We start from the raw sequence: 25,052 nt of genomic DNA on the forward strand, positions 1-25,052 counted from the left end.
ATACATCATGCAATCGTGCCAGAAAACAGGTCTAAAATGTTTGCCTCTTTTCTTGTGGGTTTTTTGTGCGGTTTTGTAAATTGCTGCTTCATACATTACACCACTGGTTCCCAAACTATTAGAGTTCACAGCGTCCTTAGAGTCTCCATAATTGTTTCAAGGCACCCCTCCAAAATAATTACAGAGCAGTCCCATTTTATAAGTAGCTTGGTCAAAAAGCGTAATAAGTATTTAGGTCAGGACAGAAATACTTATTTAGTTGTATGCAAAAATACACATAAATCCAAGGGAAAATAATAGTTTTATATATTTTTTTCAAATATATTTCTGTCAAATAATAATTTGCAGCTCACTCACTCTGTGCCCCTGCATCATCTCCACACACTCTGTGCCCCTGCATCATCTCCACACACACTGTGCCCCTCTGCATCATCTCCACACACACTGTGCCCCTCTGCATCATCTCCACACACTCTGTGCCCCTCTGCATCATCTCCACACACACTGTGCCCCTCTGCATCATCTCCACACACACTGTGCCCCTCTGCATCATCTCCACACACACTGTGCCCCTGCATCAATCATCTCCACACTCTGTGCCCCTTCATCATCTCCACACTCTGTGCCCCCCCTCATATACGCACACTCTGTGCCCCTCTGCATCATCTCCACAAACTCTGTGCCCCTGCATCATCTCCACACACACTATGCTCCCCTGCATCATCTCCACACTCTGTGCCCCTTCATCATCTCCACACTCTGTGCCCATCTGCATCATCTCCACACTCTGTGCCCCCCTGCATCATCTCCACACACTCTGTGCCCCTGCATCATCTCCACACACACTGTGCTCCCTGCATCATCTCCACACTCTGTGCCTCTGCATCATCTCCACACTCTGTGCCCCCCTGCATCATCTCCACACACTCTGTGCCCCTCTGCATCATCTCCACACACACTGTGCCCCTCTGCATCATCTCCACACATACTGTGCCCCTGCATCAATCATCTCCACACTCTGTGCCCCTTCATCATCTCCACACTCTGTGCACCCCCTCATATACGCACACTCTGTGCCCCTCTGCATCATCTCCACACACTCTGTGCCCCTGCATCATCTCCACACACACACTGTGCCCCTGCATCAATCATCTCCACACTCTGTGCCCCTTCATCATCTCCACACTCTGTGCACCCCCTCATATACGCACACTCTGTGCCCCTCTGCATCATCTCCACACACTCTGTGCCCCTGCATCATCTCCACACACACTGTGCCCCTGCATCAATCATCTCCACACTCTGTGCCCCTTCATCATCTCCACACTCTGTGCCCCCCCTAATATACCCACACTCTGTGCCCCTCTGCATCATCTCCACACACTCTGTGCCCCTGCATCATCTCCACACACACTGTGCTCCCCTGCATCATCTCCACACTCTGTGCCCCTTCATCATCTCCACACTCTGTGCCCCTCTGCATCATCTCCACACTCTGTGCCCCCCTGCATCATCTCCACACACTCTGTGCCCCTGCATCATCTCCACACACACTGTGCTCCCTGCATCATCTCCACACTCTGTGCCTCTTCATCATCTCCACACTCTGTGCCCCTCTGCATCATCTCCACACTCTGTGCCCCCCTGCATCATCTCCACATACTCTGTGCCCCTGCATCATCTCCACACACACTGTGCTCCCCTGCATCATCTCCACACTCTGTGCCCCTTCATCATCTCCAAACTCTGTGCCCCTCTGCATCATCTCCACACTCTGTGCCCCCCTGCATCATCTCCACACACTCTGTGCCCCTGCATCATCTCCACACACACTGTGCTCCCCTGCATCATCTCCACACTCTGTGCCCCTCTGCATCATCTCCACACTCTGTGCCCCCCTGCATCATCTCCACACACTCTGTGCCCCTGCATCATCTCCACACACACTGTGCTCCCTGCATCATCTCCACACTCTGTGCCTCTTCATCATCTCCACACTCTGTGCCCCTCTGCATCATCTCCACACTCTGTGACCCCCTGCATCATCTCCACACACTCTGTGCCCCTGCATCATCTCCACACACACTGTGCTCCCCTGCATCATCTCTACACTCTGTGCCCCTTCATCATCTCCACACTCTGTGCCCCTCTGCATTATCTCCACACTCTGTGCCCCCCTGCATCATCTCCACACTCTGTGCCCCCCTGCATCATCTCCACACTATGTGCCCCCTCTGCATCTACACACTCTGTGCCCCCTCTGCATCCACACACTCTGTGCCCCCTTTGCATCCACACACTCTGTGGCCCCTCTGCATCCACACACTCTGTGGCCCCTCTGCATCTCCACACTCTGTGCCCCCTCTGCATCCACACACTCTGTGTCCCCTCTGCATCCACACACTCTGTGTCTCCTCTGCATCCACACACTCTGTGCCCCCTGCATCCACACACTCTGTGCCCCCTGCATCCTTTCTGCATCATCGCTGTGCCCCCTCTGCATCCTCGCTGTGCCCTTTCTGCCCCCTATGCATCCACGCTGTGCCCCCTCTGCATAGTCGCTGTGCCCCCTCTGCATCCCGCCATGGGCAGGAACAGACTGTCACAGGGGTGCCGTGGACAGGAAGAGGGTAAAAAAAAAAAAAAAGTTACCAATCCGGCGGCTCCCAGGACCCAGCATTCTCCTCCCTCCTCGCTTCTCACTGAATGATGCTGGGTCCCGGGCGCCGCCGGATTGGTAACTTTTTTTTTTTTTTACCCTCTTCCTGTCCACGGCACCCCTGTGACAGCGCCGCGCACAGTTTGAGAACCATGGCATTACACGATTTGAATTCTTGTATTCTCTATGTAAAAAAATTGGGGTTGGCTGTTTCAGAACTGTCGCTTTGAAAACATGTGTCTTGACATGTGGTTTTGCCTTTAGTAAGTCTCACAGTTTGCAAACAGCACATAAAACCATAAAAAATATGTGGTTTTGCAAAGCCGCACCTTAGTAAATTTCCCCTTAAAGTTATGTTTACTCTATATTTTAGTCATAATGTATACTTTACTAGAACTTTGTCTGCGGTCTCTCTCTTGTGACCCCCAATGTTGCACCAGGGTTTTAGTACTTATAATTTACTGGGGCCTCTGCTGATCAATTCAACAAAAAAAGAGAGGAATCCAACGTACTGGGAGTCATTTATAGCGTACAAAACACCTGCTCCGGAACACAAATGCAACTTTGGGTCCGCCAAATCCCTTGATTTAGCAAGTACATCTAGATTTCTGCCAGGGTGCATAGGTTTGTAGAAAATTATGGCAGCATTAGCTCATTACACCTGAGGAATAAAAATGAGCACTATGGATTTTTTTGTCCAGTATAATAAACTACTTCTCATAAGTGGATAGAAGGAGTACCTGTTTCAAGGTTTGTTACCTGAACTGACAGCTTTTTAAAGTGTATGCAATTGGCGGACTTGACGTATAAAAAAATTCAGCTCTTTTTCTACAAAATAGACTGAGGATACAGACCTTATATCGGTATTTTAAAAAATTAAAAATGATTAAGCAGTGGGCTGCGCTCCTATCAATTGTCGCTTCCTACTCTAAAAAGAATTACACATAAATTCCAATACATATATAAAACTAAAAGATAGAGTTTCCAGCGCTATTGATTGTGTTTACACAGATATAATGAATATAGAAAATACTTATATTTTCTTGAAGTATATAATCTTTCTTCAGTGTTTTAGTGACATTCATTCATCCAAGGTTTTCAATAATATTTATCACATGTGGATAAAAGAATATAACATAGCATAATATTGTTTCAATGATATTGTGTACATGTGTTCACACATTTACAATGAAATATTAATGTGAAATTTGAATCCAAATGTCCCTTCTGATTAATGTACCCCAATGGGAATTCACTTACTAGACATAAGTCTATATAGAAGCCTTACTTGAATACATTTTTTTCTTTCCTACATTGAGTGGTAGTCTTCTTCCTTTACCTTGAAGTCACACATCCTGATTACACTTACTAGCACTAGATAAAAGACAAGCGCTGTATCAAGATTCTTGACAATCTCTCTTTCACAATTTCACTGATGTTTCATCCCAAAGGTGGTAATCAACCATGTGTAGAGAGAGAACAAAAATGGATGTAGCGTAATATTGTTTAAAATAATCTGCTTTGATAGACAATCCACATAACGTAAAAAATCTCTAAAAACAAATCAAGATTCTAGAACACAAGATGGAGAAGAGAACAAGCGTGATGTAAAAGTGCTGAAGTTCCCGGGAATAGAGCAGTGTTCCTCCGCCAGATGGTCCTATTCTTGGTAGAGTTGACATATCACTAATGACACTTATTGGCAAATATAGAGAATTAGATCTACATATGCCTCTGATACCAGAAACTGAAGTAGGGAGGAAAACATGAAGTATAGGATGGGAAGGAAGATCTGAATACACATCATTGTTATTAACATATATTCTGGAGAAATCATCACACATCCACATTTTAAAGTGACTAGTGTAGTTTATAAGCTTGGTAAAACATTTCCAGTGCTCCAGCATGATGACAGCATGTAAATTATGAGGAATGGTTGCTCAATGTGTTATTTTTACCTTCTGAAATTCTAGGTGTGTTTCTGTACAACAAAGATGCATTGAAGATCACCGTCACAAGTACACCGCAGCAGCTTGGCTTAGAAGATCATTTGAAAGATACTTCTGTGTGGAAATGTGGATTTCGTTGACCTATAGACTGTAAATAACAGTAGCTCCTAGCCATAGGAGCTGACAACCATCTCAATGAAATTCAATGTAAGCAGCTCATGTATGCAGACAGAAGAAAACAGACTATGTGAAAAGACACTGGTAATTGGGGCACAGGTGATGATACAGCCTGGACCAGTTTTGGGGTAAGTGATACACTTACTGCAGAGACAAATCTGAAGACGAGTGTGAGCAATATGACATTTCTATTTGAAAACCTCGGCCACTGTGTGCTTTATGGCATGGAAAATGGCGAGCTGTATGTTTCAATGGTGTTTTGTCATGTTGTGGTATAACATTTAGGGGTACATTTATCAAGCTGCCGGTTTGAAAAAGTGAAGATGTTGCCTATAGCAACCAATCAGATTCGAGTTATCATTTATTTAGTACATTTACAAAATTACAGGTAGAATCTGATTGGGTGCTATAGGCAACATCTCCACTTTTTCAAACTTGCAGCTTGATAAATTTACCCCTTAGAATCCTTGGCAGTGTAATGAATTGTAAGCTCGGTTCAGATTACTCATTGAAAGTCTCTCATTTATGTTTACTTACAGAAAAGCAACTGTGTTTTGGTCCTTGAAATATTTTTGAAAATATCAATAACTTTTGACGGCATAGTGCATTGTATATTGGGGCTACACATTTTAGACATTATATTTTAGTATAGTTATTATTTTAGCACAGCAGATATGTCATGTGAATCACTCTTTTTTCCAATGTACTGTAAGGCAGTCATGTTGATTATCTGCACTGTTAGGATACAGAGGAAGCCAGTAGGAAACAGTTCTGAGACAGCAGTTACCCTTCATCTCAGCCTTGTTGGCTGAACTTTAAAGAGCGTGAAAAACCCAGGAAGGCATTAGCTGGACTACTGAGTGGAGAGTGTTTCTTTTAGGTTACTCCCTGCAAAGGTTTCTAGGTCAGGGGAGTTTTGCCTGGGGCAGGCAGGAAGTTGGACTGCATTCCTAGGAACATTCCAGTGAGAATGCCCATGGAGCCGGGCTCTGCACTGCTTTACAGGTTGAACTGATCCTGCTTGTTCACACCTGTGTCTTTGTTTAACTCTTTATGTGCTGGATGTGGATGAAAATGAACAGACAAGGCAGAAAAAATAAATGCAGACATGTAAACATAGGGTATGGAGGACCCTGCTCATTAGAGAGCTTATATTCTAAGTGGAAGAGGGCACAACTGAAACAAGAAAAGAGAGTGTGGTTTAGAGTGGAGATTGGGACAGCTGTGAGGATGTATTAGAGTTCACCTGTACAGGTGTATTTTGATATGAGATTTGAGATGTGTGAAGTGGTAGTGTTGTTGAGGGCTTTGTAGGTAAAGGTGAGTAATTTGAATTTGGTTCTGGAGGCCACATGGGGCCAGTGTAGGGATTTGCAAAGTGGTGCAGCAGAAATAGAGTGCAGAGAAAGGAAAATCAGTCTTGTAGCAGCATTTAGGATGGATTTCAGTGTGGATATATGGGTATCGGGAATGTCAGAGAGCAGGAGGTTGCAGGAGTCAAGACGGTAGATGATGAGAGAATGGATAAGAGTTTTGGCAGCATGTTGAGTACGAAAAGGACGTATTCTGGCAATGTTTTTTAGGTGGAATCGACAGGACTGGGAGTGAGTCTGGATGTGAGGAATAAAGTAGAGGGCAAAGTCAGTGTGACACCAAGGCTTCGGAGGCTGAGGAAATTGAGGTTATTAACAGTGACGGAGATTTGAGGGCAGGTGGTGATTCTGGCAGGAGGGAAGATAATAAGCTCTGTTTTGGATATGTTGAGATTTAGGTAGCGTTGGAACATCACTGTGGAGATAGCTGAAAGGCCGTTGGTTACACAAGATAGTACAGAAGGGGAGAGGTCAGGGTAAGAGATATAGATTTGGGTGTCATCAGCGTAGAGGTGGTACTGGAGGCAAAATGAGTGAATTAGTGATCCAAGAGAAGAGGTGTGCAATGAAAACAGCAAAGGGCCAAGAACAGAGCCTTGTGGGACCCCAACAGTTAGTGGGAGTGAAGAGGAGGATGTGTCAGTGCGGTAGAAACACTAAAGGAGCGGTTTGATGGGTACTAAGTGAACCAGGAAAGAACTGTGCCACGGAGGACAATGGAGTGAAGGGTGTGTAGGAGAAGAGGATGACCAACAGTGCCAAAAGCAGAGAAGTCCAGGAGCATGAGTATGGAGAAATGACCCTTAGACTTTGCAATAAGTAGATCATTGATCATTTTTGTGAGAGCAGTTTCAGTGGAATGTTGGGGACGGAAGCCTGACTGCAGAGAGTGGAAAATGGAGTGAGAGGAGAGAAAGTGAGACAGGCGTTTATACACCTATTCAAGTAGATTGGAAGCAAAGAGGAGGAGAGAAATAGTGCGGTAGTTGGAGAGAGATTTTGGATCAAAAGATGTTTTTTTTAGAATTGGTGAGATGAGCGCATGTTTAAAGAAGGATGTAAATGTGCCAGTAGAGAAAGACAGATTGAAGAGGTGAGTTAGAGGTGGGCATGGTGTGGAGTAGAGGGAGCAGAGAAGATGGGAGGGAATAGGGTGGGGTGGACAGGTTGTAGGGTGAGATTATGATATGAGTGTAGAGACTTTGTCTTCAGTTACTGGATATAATGAATTGAGAGTGGATTGGGGAGTGTAGGTGCAGGTGGGTACAGTGGGTGAAGAGTGTGGAATTTGGCATGCGGAAATATCTAGATATATAGAGATATGTGTGCTGTTGAATTCGGGTGTAGGTCTGCTGTGCTCTACTACACAAGACACTGCATTATAAGTACAAAGCCTATGTGGATTATAAATTTGCAAAAGAATGAACAGGAAAAAAATATATATAGCGTTAATGCCACCAGTTAATAATAAAGGCATTAATGATAAAACATTAATACATTTATTAGGATGTTGTTAAATTCTACTGAACATAAAAAACATTTTTACAGTTGCCCCTGTTTGCAAACATATGTTATAGCATGCATATGAGATTGCCATCACTAATACTCACGACTTAGACTATCCCTGTAGCTGGAATTAGAGATACGACAGAAAAACATATAACTGTGCCATGCCTGGAGCTGGATTCGGACATGACTGCGTGTGCTTGAGTTTGGCACGCCCTTACTGTAAATTGACTATGGCAAAACACAACCCCCCTCATTCACTCCCCAAAATTGTAGGCTATAGTAGTGTCCTTTGCGCTCATAGACATTGTGGACTGGGCTGTGTTTACTGGCGTATGGTCTGGTTCTGGGCATACGCAGAGTGATTTTGCGTACAATAGGCTCAAATTCGGCAGATGAATGCCTTGAGGAATCAGTCCCTATGTCTATCTTTATAAAGTGTACTTTGTCTCCACTTATATATAGTGTTTAGTGATGGCATCACTTTAGTTATCACAGTCTCTAAAATATCAGTGTATATATGGTTTCATTTAGCTTTTGTTATTTTCTAAAGTAATACTTGTACATTTCATGACTTAATGCACCCTCTACTGATTACAAGCATAGCAGAATAAACTAGGACTCCAGTGGTCTCTGTAAAATGGCCTCAAGCCTTTATACATATTATCACAGATGGGTGATTTTACAAGGGTGGGATCAAGCAAGGTTGACTGCCTGGTACTATTTTACAAAACTGACAAGACGTCCATTCAAAGTCACATATTATAGTTAATTATTTATGAAGAGACCTAGCACCTTTCAAATTAGAAATTACTGATCACAGAATTCCTCAGTGGCTTCTAATCCAAATAATTTACAGGAGACCAGGTGAAAAATGAATGCACAGCAATTTGAATTAAATGTGCAAGCTGTACAATATGTTTAGGGATCTGCCAGGTAACAGTGACATAATTAACAATGCCCCCCCTTCAACTCCTTGCCAGTGAACTTGTTTTCTGTGCCTCCAGTACCACCAGCAGAGCCTGAGCCCACACTACTTTTATGCCACTAATAAGAGTGTGTCCATATCAGTGTGCTAGCCTCTTGTGCTCCCATTACAGAGTACTAACATCCTGTACCCCATACCATACTTCTGTGCTCCATCATAGTTTGCCATCACTCTGTACCAGTTTCCCTTTCTCCATCACATAGTATCAGCCTCCTTTGACTACATATCAGTCTGCTATACTACTGTGCACTCATCACAGTGTACAGTACATCTTGTTGCAGAGTGAGGCATACTCCCGTTTGCATAGTGTATCTGTTAGGAACCCCTCCAGCCGGCACAACACAACCCGGAGTCTACTCTGCCAGTCAGGTGTTCACTGGAGCCCCTGATGGTGGGGACAGACTGGGCTGCAGACTGACAGAGGGTCGTGAAGTGTGTACCGGCTGGGGAGAACCCAGGCAAGAAGAGTCAGGTCCACGCAGAGGTCAAAGGCCGGCAGCAGGTAACAGTAATGATGAACAAGCTGAGGTCAGAGGTCACAGGCAAAGTAGCAGAACGGGTAAACAATCCAAGGATCAGGGTCACAGGAAACACAAGCGAAGTCCAATACGAAGCCAAGGGTCATACACGGGAAGTCAAACGTAGATACAGGATACAGGAACTGGAACAAGCAGGTCAGCAGACTGGAGCACAGAAGCTATAACCGGCAATGAGGCAGCAGACCTCATTGCCTTAAATACCCAGCTGAACCAATCACAGGTTGAACACACTCCTGCAGGTTAATAGAGCAGTCACTAATAGAGCCAATCAGGGCTTGTCCCTGGCCCGCACAGTTGCAGGCTAATGCCTGTAATTGCCTCCTATGATCTGCCCCTATTAATTAGCCCACAGGCTGTAGAATCGCTGCGGCCGGCTTCCTCCTATTGCCGGGACGCAGCTCTGAAGCGTCTGCTGGTTGCCCCGGCAACGGCCGGGTTATGGACGGAAATGACGTCCCGGTCGCCATGGCGACGGCCGGGACGCAGGTGAGTGAGTCGCGGCGGCTGGGCACTGCCGCGGCTCGTAACAGTACCCCCCCCTTGAGGAGGGGTCGAGGGACCCCGACATCCTGGTTTCCTAGGGAATTTTTTGAAGAACTCCTTCAGTTTCTTTGGGGCATGGAGTTGTCTCCGCGGAACCCAAGATCGCTCTTCTAATCCGCGATTCCTCCATTGTATAAGGAAATGCACCTGTCCTTGAACATTTTTAGAATCAAGGACCTTTTGAATCACGAATTTTTGTGGCCCACTGGGACCTCTCCCAGGCACACTTGAAGACTGGGCTTGACCAGGATAAAGCACTGGCTTCAATAGAGAACAATGAAAGGTGTTTGGAATTCTTAACGAGCCTGGAATTTTTAACCTAAATGCGACGGAGTTCACCTGCTTGATGATAAGAAACGGCCCGATGAACTTAGGGCCCAATTTCTTGCAAGGTTGTCTGAGCCTGATATTTTTTGTAGACAGCCAGACTTTCTGGCCAACCTTAAGGGAGCAGGGGGTACGGTGTCGGTCCGAATTTTTTTTTGCAATAAGTGAGGCATGTTTTAAAGATGAATGTACTTTCTTCCAGACAACTCTGAGATCCCTGGCAGTGGAACGGATCTCCTGGATACCAACGGACTGGAGTGAATACAAAGAGTTAGATCTGGGGTGGAAACCATAATTGCAAAAGAACGGAGAGGTTTTCGTGGATGAGTGACAGGAGTTGTTACAGGCAAATTCTGCCCAGGGCAACAAGGAGGACCAGTTGTCATGGAACTCTGATATGTAGCATCGCAAGAACTTCTCCAAGGACTGGTTAACCCTTTCAGTCTGCCCATTTGACTGAGGGTGGTATGCAGATGATAAACTGACCTTGATTCCCAGGAGGGTACAGAATGATCTCCAGAACTGCGCTATGAACTGGGAACCCCGATCGGAGACGATGTCTGTAGGGAGTCCATGGAGGCGGAAAATGTGTTGAATGAACAAAACTGCCAAATCTCGAGCAGTAGGCAGCCTAGTGAGTGGAATGAAATGTGCCATCTTGCTGAACCGGTCTACCACGACCCAAATGGTATTGTGTCCCGCAGAGGGTGGCAGATCGACTATAAAGTCCATGGACAGATGGGTCCAGGGTTTACCAGGGGCGGCCAACGGAACTAACTGACCTACCGGGCGAGTCCTGGGAACTTTGTTCCTGGCACAAACTTCACAGGACCGGACGTGACTCTTGACGTCAGCAGACAGAGACGGCCACCATACAGTACGGGAAAGGATTTCCAGTGTTTTGTAGACTCCAGGATGCCCAGCAGTCCGACTGTTGTGTGCCTCAGCAAGGACTGTCTTCCTTAGATGAACTGGGACAAACAAACATCCTGCCGGAGTGTTATCAGGAGCCAACCTCTGGAACCTTTGTAAGGTACAGCTCAAATCTTGAGTTAATGCGGCATGAATCATAGACACAGGAACAATAGGCTCTGAGCAGGTGACCGGAGCATAATGTGCCAGGAAACTTCTAGACAGGGCGTCCGCTTGAATATTTTTGGAACCAGGACGATAGGTGATAATAAAGTTGAACCGAGTGAAGAACAGCGACCACCGAGCCTGTCGGGGGTTCAGACGTTTGGCTGACTGTATATACTGTAAGTTCTTATGATCCGTTATAACGGAGATCTGGTGTGCAGCGCCTTCCAACCAGTGTCGCCATTCCTCAAAGGCCCATTTAATTGCCAGCAATTCTCGGTTTCCCACGTCATAGTTGGTTTCCGCTGATGAGAACTGACGGGAAAAAAAGGCACATGGATGTAAGCGGTGGGTCTGGGGGTCTTTTTGTGACAAGACAGCCCCAGCACCGACGTCAGAAGCATCTACCTCAAGAACAAACGGTACCCTAGGATCCGGATGTCTGAGAACCTGAGCAGACACAAAAGCTTTCTTCAGGGTTTTGAATGCATTTATTGCCTGTTGTGACCAAACAGTTGGATCACCTCCTTTGCGGGTCAAGGTGACAATAGGAGCCACGATATCAGCAAAGCCGCCAATAAACCTCCTGTAGTAATTGGCGAATCCCAGGAATCTCTGGACCGCCTTGAGGTTATTCGGTTGAATCCAATCCAGAATTGCTTGGACCTTGGTTGGGTCCATGGAGAAACCTTCTGAGGAGATTAGATAACCGAGGAAGGATACCTTCTGGACCTCGAACTCGCATTTCTCGAGTTTCGCGTAGAGGTGATGTTCCCGTAATTTCTGTAGGATTTGTCTGACATGACCCTGGTGCGCAGACAACGATTTAGAATATATGAGGATGTCATCAAGGTAAACAACAACAAAGTGTCCCAGGAACTCACGTAACACCTCATTAATCAAATCCTGAAATACGGCAGGAGCATTACTCAGGCCAAACGGCATGACCAGGTATTCGTAATGGCCCGAGAGCGTGTTGAACGCCGTCTTCCACTCATCACCTGCTCTAATACGTATGAGATTATAGGCTCCACGAAGATCAATTTTTGTGAAGATAGTGGCTCCTCTTAATTGATCAAAAAGAACGGAGATGAGGGGAAGGGGGTAGGTGTTCTTAACCGTAATAAGGTTCAGCCCTCGATAGTCGATACAGGGTCTGAGTCCACCGTCCTTCTTGGGTACAAAGAAACACCCTGCTCCTACTGGGGACTTGGATGGCCTGATGAAGCCCTTCTCCAAGTTTTCGTCAATATACTCCTGCATGGATTTGGTCTCTGGACCGGAGAGAGGATACAAGCGTCCCTTGGGTAATTTAGAGCCCGGAATGAGCTCAATGGCACAGTCGAAATTGCGGTGCGGTGGTAGTGTGTCAGCAGCCTTTTTGGAGAAAACATCCCAGTAGTCATGATACTGAGAAGGGAGCTGCTCCGGAATAGACTGAATAATACGTAGAGGTAGTGTCAAGCAAGACTGTGTACAATGGGGGCTCCACTGGACAATTTCTCCTTTTGCCCAATCCATGACGGGGTTATGGCAGGATAGCCAAGGGTGGCCCAGAATTAAAGGAACCGATGGACATTCGATAAGACGTAAGACTATGGATTCCGAATGGAGAGCGCCAACGTTCAACTGTAGTGGTGGGGTCTCCCAAGTAATCTTGCCTCCTGGCAACGGACTACCATCTAAGCCACATACCGTAATGGCAGATTGGAGTTTAATCCGCGGAATCCCAGCAGAGCGGGCAAACTCGATGTCAAGGAAGTTGCCAGCAGCTCCACTGTCAATGAAGGCTGATAGTTTCGTAGAACGAGCACTGAACGTGAGCTGTGCAGGGACCAATAGTGCATTTTTCTGGGAGACAATTTGTAGACCTAAGTGAACTCTCCCCTCGTTCCTTAGGCATGCTCGTTTCCCGACTTGTTTGGGCAAGAACGGGAGAAGTGGCCTCTTGCGCCACAATATAAACATAAGCCTTGTGACCGTCTCCTGTCTCTCTCCTCAGAGGAAAGACGGTATGCTCCCAATTGCATTGGTTCCTCACCATCCTGGGAGATAGGAACGAAGGCGGATGGAGGTGATGACGTTTCCTTTTCAGTTTTCCGCTCTTTATATCTCCTGTCAATTTTAATGGAGAGGTGCATCAGATCCTCCAGAGAGCTAGGAGACGGGTATTGCACTAGCGAATCTTTAATCTGTTCAGATAAGCCGACACGGAACTGACTACGTAAGGCAGGGTCGTTCCATCCACTGTCAGGTGACCATCTACGGAATTCCGCGCAGTATTCTTCTGCCGACCGTCTGCCTTGTTTCAAGGACCGTAGGTGAGCTTCCGCGGAGGCCACTCGATCCGGGTCATCGTACAGTAAACCCAATGCCTCAAAGAAGGAGTCTACGGACTGCATGGCCGGACTGGTCTGTGGCAAAGAAAACGCCCAAGACTGGGGGTCACCCTGTAGAAGGGAAATAATAATCCCAACTCGTTGCTGCTCTGAACCGGAGGAGCGGGGTCTCATCCGAAAATAGAGCTTGCAGCTCTCCCTGAAGTTCCGAAACAAGGTTCTATTTCCGGAGAACCGATCCGGTAAATTCATTTTGGGCTCACAGATGGGATCTGGAGGAGATTGTGAAGCTTTTGTGGCTTCTTCTTGAACAGACATACGCTCAGCCAATCCCTGCATCATCTGATACAAAGACTCAACATGGCCTGCTAGGGTTTGTGCCGGAGACGGTGTGGATCCACTTGCATCCATCCTAATCTTGTCTCCGTGAGTGGGCCGGTTATAATGTTAGGAACCCCTCCAGCCGGCACAACACAACCCGGAGTCTACTCTGCCAGTCAGGTGTTCACTGGAGCCCCTGATGGTGGGGACAGACTGGGCTGCAGACTGACAGAGGGTCGTGAAGTGTGTACCGGCTGGGGAGAACCCAGGCAAGAAGAGTCAGGTCCACGCAGAGGTCAAAGGCCGGCAGCAGGTAACAGTAATGATGAACAAGCTGAGGTCAGAGGTCACAGGCAAAGTAGCAGAACGGGTAAACAAGCCAAGGATCAGGGTCACAGGAAACACAAGCGAAGTCCAATACGAAGCCAAGGGTCATACACGGGAAGTCAAACGTAGATACAGGATACAGGAACTGGAACAAGCAGGTCAGCAGACTGGAGCACAGAAGCTATAACCGGCAATGAGGCAGCAGACCTCATTGCCTTAAATACCCAGCTGAACCAATCACAGGTTGAACACACTCCTGCAGGTTAATAGAGCAGTCACTAATAGAGCCAATCAGGGCTTGTCCCTGGCCCGCACAGTTGCAGGCTAATGCCTGTAATTGCCTCCTATGATCTGCCCCTATTAATTAGCCCACAGGCTGTAGAATCGCTGCGGCCGGCTTCCTCCTATTGCCGGGACGCAGCTCTGAAGCGTCTGCTGGTTGCCCCGGCAACGGCCGGGTTATGGACGGAAATGACGTCCCGGTCGCCATGGCGACGGCCGGGACGCAGGTGAGTGAGTCGCGGCGGCTGGGCACTGCCGCGGCTCGTAACAGTATCTTTGTATTTTTGCACTGCGCGTGCTCAGAAACAGAATGTAAGCATGGAAGGCAGCTAAGGTTATTCAGACCTGCAACTTTTTTGGCACTTTCGTATCCTTAGAGGTGTAAGGTGTTACGGGCAAGGGAAATGTCGTCCTAACGTAGGCAATGTACAGTAAGAGCGTGTTCCAGCAATTGCATATGGATAGCTAATCTGATTCTGTCTACTCACACTATCCTTGAGTGTGTTCATTTATTTCCCCAAGCATATAAAAGAGCATTTTAGAAGGTACGATATAAAGAAACACAAACTCTGTCTTTGCATCTACATGCACTTCATGTAGATGGACCATTCAGTCCTCCTGAAAGATGCCTATACAATGAGCCAATAATGGCTTGGAAAAGTGCCCAAATCAGGCTTGGAGAGAAAGCCAGTATTAGTTTTGTTTACCTTTTGCTCTATCTAGCCTCTACATATATTTTTTTTGCCATTTGGTAAGGAAATCTAGGTAGTTCCTTAAATAGTTTACCAATAACTGAATATGTGGACAAGATAGGCCAATTACTTTTGATCATACTAGTAATTGTACTATAACATATGTCTAGTAGGACAGATGTAAGTTATTAAATGTGTCTATCTAATTTTTAGTTTTTGAATCAAAGGTTCTTGTCTGTCAATGTCACAGACCTGAAGTTAAAAGTCAGTGGGGTATATTTACTAAACTGTGAGTTTGAAAAGTGGATATGTTGCCTATAGCAACCAATCAGATTCAAGTTATAATTTGTTTAGTACATCCTACAAAATGACAGTGAGAATCGTATTAGTTTCTGTAGGCAACATGTTCACTTTTTCAAACCCGCAGTTTAGTAAATATACCCCAGTGAGTCATAGTTTCTTTTAACAAATTTTGAGACCACTTGATCCAATGCTAGTTCCTCCTTCTCCAACTTAAAAACCAACACATGCTCGCTTTCAACACGGTCTCATGTGATTGACGTTATGCTACACTTACAAGCTGATTTCATGTACAGCATATTGTCCACAGAGGAAAGGGATAATATAACCCCTGAAATGTCCTGATAAAGATAAATAAATAATTATTAATTTCTAGTAAAAGACAACAGCAACTATTCTGGAATGTTTTCTACACGTATGATGTGACCTACGCTTGCGAGTTTTCACTATTTCAGCAGCATATACGACTAGCAGAAAAAAGGTCAGACATGCTGTCTCTTGATGTGTCAAGTACTTTTATTGCACACCATTTTTGGGTGATAAAAAGAGTGTGTGATGATGTCAAGTTGGACCAGATTGAAGTAAAATGTAAGGTCCACTAGTTAAAAATATACCTACAGTGATTATGTCAACTGATTTTCTCTCACTTGCACCCTCTGCTCATCCCACGTGTTATTCAGAACTGCAGCAACATGCCTGACATATGGAGAGTTTTATCTGACAAAAGCTGCTTATAGCACGGTGCTTATGCTTAGCCAAAAGCTTTTCCTGGGAATAGATTGTTCTACATTTGATTGCTGAACCGGAGTTGGATTGTCTTAATTCTACTATTTCACTTTGCATCCTGACCGAGCTAGTCGATTAAGATATTTATACTGATGTGGAAGGATTCATCAAAAAAATCTATCTTCACTTCAAACTATCAAAATCTTAAGGCTCATCAGGCAAATAATTATTATTATCCCTTATTTATGCAGTTCTGTACATTTAGAAGTTTTATATTACATTCATATGAGCATACGCTCTAAGAGGTGTGGGGAACATCTGATACATAAGATAGCGGAATAACAATTGTGGACCTCATTTAGAGTCGGACGAAAAGTCTGTTTTAGACGCAAGTGTCAAAGATGCAGGTGGCTTAGGTGCTTTCTGCACATGCATGATAGTGTTTTTTTGTTGGATGCGCCTAAAACGGACTTTGCGTCCGACTCTACATGAGGTCCTGTGTGTGTATGGCTACTGTAAGACTAAAGTAATATTAGTCACTGATATTAAAACAGTTATGGGCAACTGGCATTTCTGTGCAACTGTCATTGGTGTGGTATGGTTGGAATAATGAGAGATAATGGAATGTGGAGACATGAAAGATGACTTGGTAATTGTAGAATTTTTAAGACACCAACCATGACTGTCCTTCACCATTTATATCAACCAAACCTCCTTCCTGTTCTGGAGAAGACTTTCACATTCATTTTGCACAGTCACTCCATTTAAGTACTGGTTTAAGACAAGACAAGAGCCCTCCCTGCCACGGATCCTTTCTGAATTTGTTGTCAAATGTCGAGTGATTGTGCTGCATGGCCAACATCTTTTTTGAACATTCACCATTGTGGTTAGTTTGGAGAAGTTGTTTGACTATTGTTGTTTTTCTTTAGCATTGTGCTGGCTGCTAGACACAGAGCCAGTATACTTGTTTCCTATGTTCACAGATAGGTCCTCGTAACAACCCAGTTTTGGGGTGATGACACTCCCCTGTACCATCTGCTGTCACACATTTTTAACTTTTAGATTTGACGATTATGGGGAAGGTGGGTCACAGAGCTGATTTAGAGTGTAGCTATTTCTGAATGCCACCCGTATGCCAAATAATGGCATTTTCAAAAGTCCAGAATTAGAGTTTGTATTTGTTTCATGTAAGATATTAAACTTGCACTACCACCTAGGGAAATATTTTAGCAACTTGTTACAATTAAGATAACCATATTTAAATGACAATGGGAGAGGGAGGATTTGTGAAGGAGGCCAAATAACATGATGCATAATCTCAGCAGTTCTGCGGGTTTGGGGAGCTAATTAGTGACTAAAAATTACTTTGTTAATAATAATAATAATAATAATAATAATAATAATAATTGTAGTGATCTTTTGATCAAATTTTATACATATTAGATAATACGCCATACATAGTAATAATGTTTTGAATTGTATTGTATGATTATGCTTGAGTAGTGGTTGATGACAAATGGATACCTTGATAACGTGTATGAGGCTACAGACAAATGCCAAAATACAGGAAACATCAACATTGAGAGTTGCACGTACATCTGTTGTTTTGTGTGAAATATACATTACGTTCATATGTAGAATTTTAGCATATTACACTTACTACTCCTTACACCTTGTGAGGTCTAATAGGGTTAGGAATGGAAAGTATAGGTTAAGTACAGTAATTGTAAGTAAAATATACTTGGACGCAGACGCAGATACACCCATCAGGTGTTGTATCTCTTATGGGATTTGGAGGGCTAGTGCAATGATATGCAATGATACACACTATCTAACTGCTCATGATTGGCTGATTACGTATTGATATACGCGGCTATATTATGTGAAGTCACATCTGTCTATATACATTACTTAATTAACATGTCCATTTGGTCTACTGCTGGAAAGAAGATTTCCATGGGATTTTTAAAGGGACAAACAGCAGATGTATTAAATTTGTGTTTGTATGTAATTACATTTTACGTGGAACTTGTGACTTTCACATTTATTAATAACTCTGTCAGTGCACTGTTCTCTTTTGTGTATATGACACTTAATTACATTATTGTAGATTTGTAAGGCTCTGCAGCGCTGTACAATAGGGAAAACAGTATAAACATAAACAAGGGACATAAAAGGTAGACAAAATAAATGAAGACAAAAAAAAAGTGTATGAATAACCCTGTTCATTAGAGTTTTTACATTCTGAGATTGTGATTGATTATTATATTGTGTACAAATAGGATAATGCAACATTTGCATTTATTGCTAACAATGTCTGGCCAAATCTCCAAAAAGCTACTTGTGTCATACACCTGGCGCAAATACTTATGTTGTACAGCTGGACGCATCTTTACATGTGTCTGAGTGAATATAAATGCGTCTTTTCAGGTGTACATTTGGGTTGCTATTGGAGAGCTTTATGCCTTGTCAATCTGTTTCTTTGCTTTAGGTCCTGTCATCCTCAGCTTTTATTATTCACATTATGCCCATCACTAATCTAGAGCTTCTTCCAAATCTCATCGGTCTGACAGAAGTTACATAAATTATATGTAAAATATACAACTGGACCTGCTGACATTTTGCACATAATGTAGATTCTTAGCCTAGTCCTAAAATAAAAAGTAATTTCCCATCTGTAAAGGGTCCAATGTGGTCTTCCCATTTTACTTGCAGCGATGGTAATTATCTGCATTTATTTCCCTCATCAGGATTGTTTCAGTTTAGAAGATCATACTCTCTGAATGGTTCTTTTTATGGGGTATTCAATAAGAATTGGTGTGCCTCTTGCAAACTGACCCCCCAGTGCATGATGCAGTTAAAGATACCTATAAAAAGATTTTAGATAATATTGCGATTTTAGATGGTCTTGTGCTTAAGGTCTCATCTTGATGATAGGATACCTGGACCCCACTGTCACGATCTGCCTGCAGCATACTGCTTTGCCTGCAGCTCCTAACCTGGACTATCAGACTTTGCTATTTTTGTTAATTCTATGTGTTAACAGCAGTACCTCAATTCACCAGAGGTGCTGCTATTGTGCTTTATTCTTGTGCTTGAGGAGTTAACCTTTATGTTCACTAATTATCTCATGCACCGGGTGTGTCTCATTCCCCTTATATATACCAGTCACTCCCAGCACACATTGCTGGTTATTGATGTCATATCCTGTTGTTGCACCTTGTGGATTCTTCCTCATGCCTTGCTCCTCTGGTTACATGCTGCATGGAATCTGTTCATACCTCCTGCTTCCCTGCATTAGCTGTGTACCTGCTGGTTTCTGGTCATTCATATTACTTCCTGCATCAGCTTGCACCTGGTATCTATGACTACTCTTGATTACCTGTTATTTATACTTTTTCTGCAAATAAACAGAGTGTTTTCACCATATTCGTGGCTCCTAGCTGTACTCCTGTATGTAACCGTGACAGTATAACCAGCCCAAAATACAGCTTAGGAGTCAGGTGAAAGTTTTTTATTCTGGGACCTTTTTGTTCTGCAATTCATTTTTCGTTTACTTTTGGAACATGTCTGCCTTACCAGCTTTTGAATTGCCACAGCTACAGGCTTTATAAATGGACATAATCCTGTTACGCTCCCAGCTGGCTAAATTTTCCACTTTGCTTATGGACCCACTCAGGAGACTGGCAGATTCTGTCTCTCCTAATTCAGAAGCTGCTGATCTGTCTCAATCCACCTTCTCTGCTGATGAACCTCTGCAAATAGCACCTCTTAAAAGTGCTTCTACAAATTTGCTGTTTTCTAAGAACTATGGGGTAACTAATTCCCAGTTCACAGGTGGTCCATGCCCCCATCTGACCGAAGAGGAGCGACAACGCAGAATAACAAACAAGTTGTGTCTCTACTGTGCCAGCAATGCACATTTCTTGCAGGACTGTCCTATCCGTAGACCACGTCAGCTTACTGAACCATCTCCTGTTGTTTCCTCTCTGCATTCCAAATCTGTTTATGCTCCACCATTCCTGTTTTCTGGGAAGAGACCCAATCTGCCCGCTCCAGCCGCCTGTCCTGAGGCGCCAGCTCCAGCCGCCTGTCCTGAGGCACCAGCTCCAGCCGCCTGTCCTGAGGCGCCAGCTCCACCCGCCTGTCCTGAGGCGCCAACTCCCTCTGTCTCCTGTTGCGAGGTGCCAGCCTCTGTCTCCTGTTGTGAGGTGCCAGCCTCTGTCTCCTGTTGCGAGGTGCCAGCCTCTGTCTCCTGTTGCGAGGTGCCAGCCTCTGTCTCCTGTTGCGAGGTGCCAGCCTCTGTCTCCTGTTGCGAGGTGCCAGCCTCTGTCTCCTGTGCCGAGGTGCCATCATCTGCCTCTTGCTCCAAGGTGCCATCATCTGCCTCTTGCTCTGAGTCTCCTGCCACTGTGTCCGGTCCTGAGTCTCCTGCCACTGTGTCCGGTCCTGAGTCTCCTGCCACTGTGTCCGGTACTGAGTCTCCTGCCACTGTGTCCGGTCCTGAGTCTCCTGCCACTGTGTCCGGTCCTGAGTCTCCTGCCACTGTGTCCGGTCCTGAGTCTCCTGCCACTGTGTCCGGTCCTGAGTCTCCTGCCACTGTGTCCGGTCCTGAGTCTCCTGCCGCTGTGTCCGGTCCTGAGTCTCCTGCTGCTGTGTCCGGTCCTGAGTCTCCTGCCGCTGTCTCCAGTTCCGAGTCTTCAGCCGATGTCTCCAGTTCCGAGTCTTCAGCCGATGTCTCCAGTTCCGAGTCTTCAGCCGCTGTCTCCAGTTCCGAGTCTTCAGCCGCTGTCTCCAGTTCCGAGTCTTCAGCCGCTGTCTCCAGTTCCGAGTCTTCAGCCGCTGTCTCCAGTTCCGAGTCTTCAGCCGCTGTCTCCAGTTCCGAGTCTTCAGCCGCTGTCTCCAGTTCCGAGTCTTCAGCCGCTGTCTCCAGTTCCGAGTCTTCAGCCGCTGTCTCCAGTTCCGAGTCTTCAGCCACTGCCTCCAGTCCCGAGTCTTCAGCCGCTGTCTCTGTTCCTGAGCTACAGTCTGCTCCAGAGGGGGCGCTGCCCTTACAGTCTGCTCCAGAGGGTTCCTGTCCCTCCAGTCTGCTCCAGAAGAGTTACCTGTCCATGCGGTTCAGCCCGAGTTGCCTGTCCATGCGGTTCAGCCCGAGTTGCCTGTCCATGCGGTTCAGCCCGAGTTGCCTGTCCATGCGGTTCAGCCCGAGTTGCCTGTCCATGCGGTTCAGCCCGAGTTGCCTGTCCATGCGGTTCAGCCCGACTTGCCTGTCCATGCGGTTCAGCCCGAGTTGCTACTCTATGCGGTTCAGCCCGAGTTGCTACTCTATGCGGTTCAGCCAGAGTTACCACTTGGTGCCGTCTGCTCTGAGGCTTCTCACAGCGCTGTCTGCTCTGAGGCTTCTCACAGCGCTGTCTGCTCTGAGGCTTCTCACAGCGCTGTCTGCTCTGAGGCTTCTCACAGCGCTGTCTGCTCTGAGGCTTCTCACAGCGCTGTCCCCTCCGAGGCTTCTCACAGCGCTGTCCCCTCCGAGGCTTCTCACAGCGCTGTCCCCTCCGAGGCTTCTCACAGCGCTGCCCCCTTCGAGGCTTCTCACAGCACTGTCCCCTACAAGTCTGCCGCCCAGTCCGGGCCTGCTGCCAAGTCTGCCACCCAGTCCGGGCCTGCTCTCAAATCTTGGAGATATACCAAGTGTGAAGCATAATTATATAATTTAATTTGGGGTGGAGCGACATACCTCATTCCTTGTCCTATGGTCTTTTACAGTGCTTACTCATCCCTACCAAACCCATGATCACATATGGCAAAACATCTAATTGTTGAGTTCCGTCCCTCGAGAGGTATTGTTATTATTACCATTTATTTATATAGCGCCACTAATTCCGCAGCGCTGTACAGAGAACTCACATCAGTCCCTGCCCCATTGGAGCTTACAGTCTAAATTCCCTAAGACACAGACACACAGACAGACTAGGGTCAATTTTGTTAGCAGCCAATTAACCTACCAGTATGTTTTTTTGGAGGAAACCGGAGCACCCGGAGGAAACCCACGCAAACATGGGGAGAACATACAAACTCCTCACAGATAAGGCCATGGTGGGGAATTGAACTCATGTCCCCAGTGCTGTAAGGCAGAAGTGCTAACCACTTGTAGGATGCCACTTCTACAAGCAATCTCATCTGGTTCCCCTAAAAAAATTACCATCATCTGTAGGTTAGCTAAAATCTTTATTAAAAACATTTGGCACCTTCCAATTTACAGTATATCCAAATTTTGAAATGTATTTTTTACTAAGGAAGGGCATCTCCCTTTGTCAGTCTTCATCCTGCCACCCAAAGACCTGTGGCCTTACATAAAAGACTGACCAAATTCTAGAATGTTTCTTGAGATGCGTTTCCTCTTATAATCAACATGACTGGGTATCTCTGTTTACAATTTGACATCAATAACCGCAGACAGGAGTCTGCGAAAAGTATAGCAAAAAATCCCCACAGTCCTATGGTGCGCTATAGGTCTAAATTGTATAAAACACATATAATAATTGAAAGTAAGGAAGAAATCCATCTTTTACATGGACAATGCCTAATAATAATTAATACAAAAGTGGGATCAAAAACACAGCTGTATAGGGGATGTGTGAATCCCCACTTTTTGCAATAAGCAAAAAACTGTCAATAAAAAACCCCCAGAAAACAGCAGTGTAGTTGACCCATTTCAATATTGAGATACCAAGACAGTGAAATCTGAATAAAATAATTTTATTATTATAAACACATAATAAAAAATTGTATAAAAAATAATATTAAATAGTAAAACACAGTTTGCTGTAATTTTCATATAATCCAACTTATAATGAATGATGCCACACCTGAACTGAGCAAACTCGGATAGTAATGATTTTTTCTCTGTGCTAAAATCATTTACTAGCACCCTTATAAAGACCATATAACAATGGGCAACAGTCCATGGAACCTCTACTCTTATAGATGGAGATTTAAGTCCAGCACCATCTCCTCAGATATTCTGTGAATAGATGTTAATCATAAAAAATAATAAATAATAATTTTTGAGCGTCTTGACATCTAACTTTATAGCCAGAAGCCAGATGGATATTATTTGTGTCGCAGCGTAGAAGTCAGTGATTAAATTTTTTAGCAGCTATAGTCAGCAGCTCTTACCCAGTGTTGTTATCATATTCAAACCAGAACTCTCTCATGGGACTGATGTAAAGACTTTCCTCGTGCAGATGAATAACATCAGTTAGGACTCTCCTTCAGGGGTCTGGTCTAAGTAAGTTCGGGGATGGGAAAGAATCCCAGCAGTTTGACAGCAACTGTTCTTTGATAAGCACATGTCATGGTCTGTCACAGAGAGCTCCAGTATTGCAGGGGAAGATTTTTGTTTGGGATTTTGCTGCTTGGAAAATAGGCCTAAATCGGTCCTTTTGAGATGGTATGAGATCAATCAAATTCTGGATCTAATTTTTGAGTTAGTCAGAACAAGACTGATTTTCTGACCAATAAGGTTCTTCAGAGGAATATATTGAGTCTTAGTTCAGCAAACAATATGGTCACAGCCCTTTTTCCTTTTGCCAGCATTTACACTGGCAATTTGTATGTTCACCAATTGGTATAGACTCCTTAACCTTTATAGCTCCTGCCAAAAGTACCCTAGAATTAGGTTGCTCTCAAAATAACTGTGGTCCATTCTTCTACCTGTAGTAGATAAATTATTGACCCTACGCATGATGGGATGATACATTAAATGAATGCCTTGCACCTTGCAATATACATGTATTAAGAAAGGTGTCAGGTATTGTTTTTTAAATGTAATTAATGTCACATTAAAAAGCTCTAACCCCTTTCTAACATCATAGCACCCACTCTTATGATGTTGAAGAACAGGTTAACATATAGGGAGTGATCGCCTCTTCTTGGTTGCTGCAGAACACACAGATAAAACAAACTTTTTTATCGCTATGTGTTCTATTTCCTAAAAGGAATAAAAAACATTGTATATGGTGAAAACTAGTGTTTTATCAGAGATAGGACTTCTCTTTCTCTATCAAAGGGTTACCGTTGTTACGTCCGTGTATATCTTTAGCAATAAAGATTCTCCTATGCAATCCCTGTGGCTCCAAAGCACATAGGTTTTATTCGCAAGATATTACAAGGCAGAGTTTTGGCATGCATACACTTGCGCTGTTAGCACTAACCCGAGCTTCTATCAGAATGCTTTGGCTTCCAATGCCAGAGGTGAAAAATGTATACACTGTGCAGTTGTAAAAAGCAGTGACATCACAAATATAGACAGTTACAGTATTAAGGTACACATTCATAGGTTGTTTGGTCATAACCTTTCAAGTACTTTACGTCCCATTGGTTGATTCTTCTGGTCATTGTTCCTTGAGGTGGTCAGGTGTCATTCTTCAGGCTCCCGCCTCTAGACCTGTATAAACCGGTTCTTTTACGACATCTCTGGACTTGCTATTTGGTGTATGAGAAGTGATATTATTTATAACTAGTGTTCGCAATGTGCGAGCGCTGCATAAATAATACTGGAAGCGTTCTTGGTTCTTTATTGGTGAATTTAACCATCTGTAGATTACAGGTGTGTCCCAGATTTCAGATATTAGCATGAGTAACCATGACATTTGCTGCCATTGATTGAGTTTGTCCCTGACGCTGACCTCTCTCCTGTTATCTGCACGAGAAGGGAAGGGCTTCTTATCCTGGATGCAACTTCTAGCACAATCCCCTTTTCTCCCACAGTTCATTAGCCTCATCATCATCATCTTCTATTTATATAGCGCCACTAATTTTGTTGCGCTGTACAGAGAAATCACATCAGTCCCTGCCTCATTGGAGCTTACAATCTAAATTCCCTAATATACACACACGCTATAAGAGACTAAGGTCAATTTAAT

The 25,052-nt window shown here is 44.7% G+C and overlaps 1 protein-coding gene across 1 annotated transcript in view; it reads left to right on the top strand.

The window, feature by feature from the left end:
• TNK2 (tyrosine kinase non receptor 2) overlaps positions 1 to 25,052 on the top strand; it is a 127,244-nt gene that overhangs the window by 21,239 nt on the left and 80,953 nt on the right. Inside the window, exon 2 of the mRNA XM_075202343.1 lies at positions 4,633 to 4,913. The gene's annotated coding sequence lies outside the window, so the exon portion shown is untranslated. The remainder of the gene's footprint in view (positions 1 to 4,632; positions 4,914 to 25,052) is intronic.

This window comes from Mixophyes fleayi, chromosome 3 (assembly GCF_038048845.1).
Source record: "Mixophyes fleayi isolate aMixFle1 chromosome 3, aMixFle1.hap1, whole genome shotgun sequence".
Lineage (NCBI taxonomy): Eukaryota > Metazoa > Chordata > Amphibia > Anura > Limnodynastidae > Mixophyes > Mixophyes fleayi.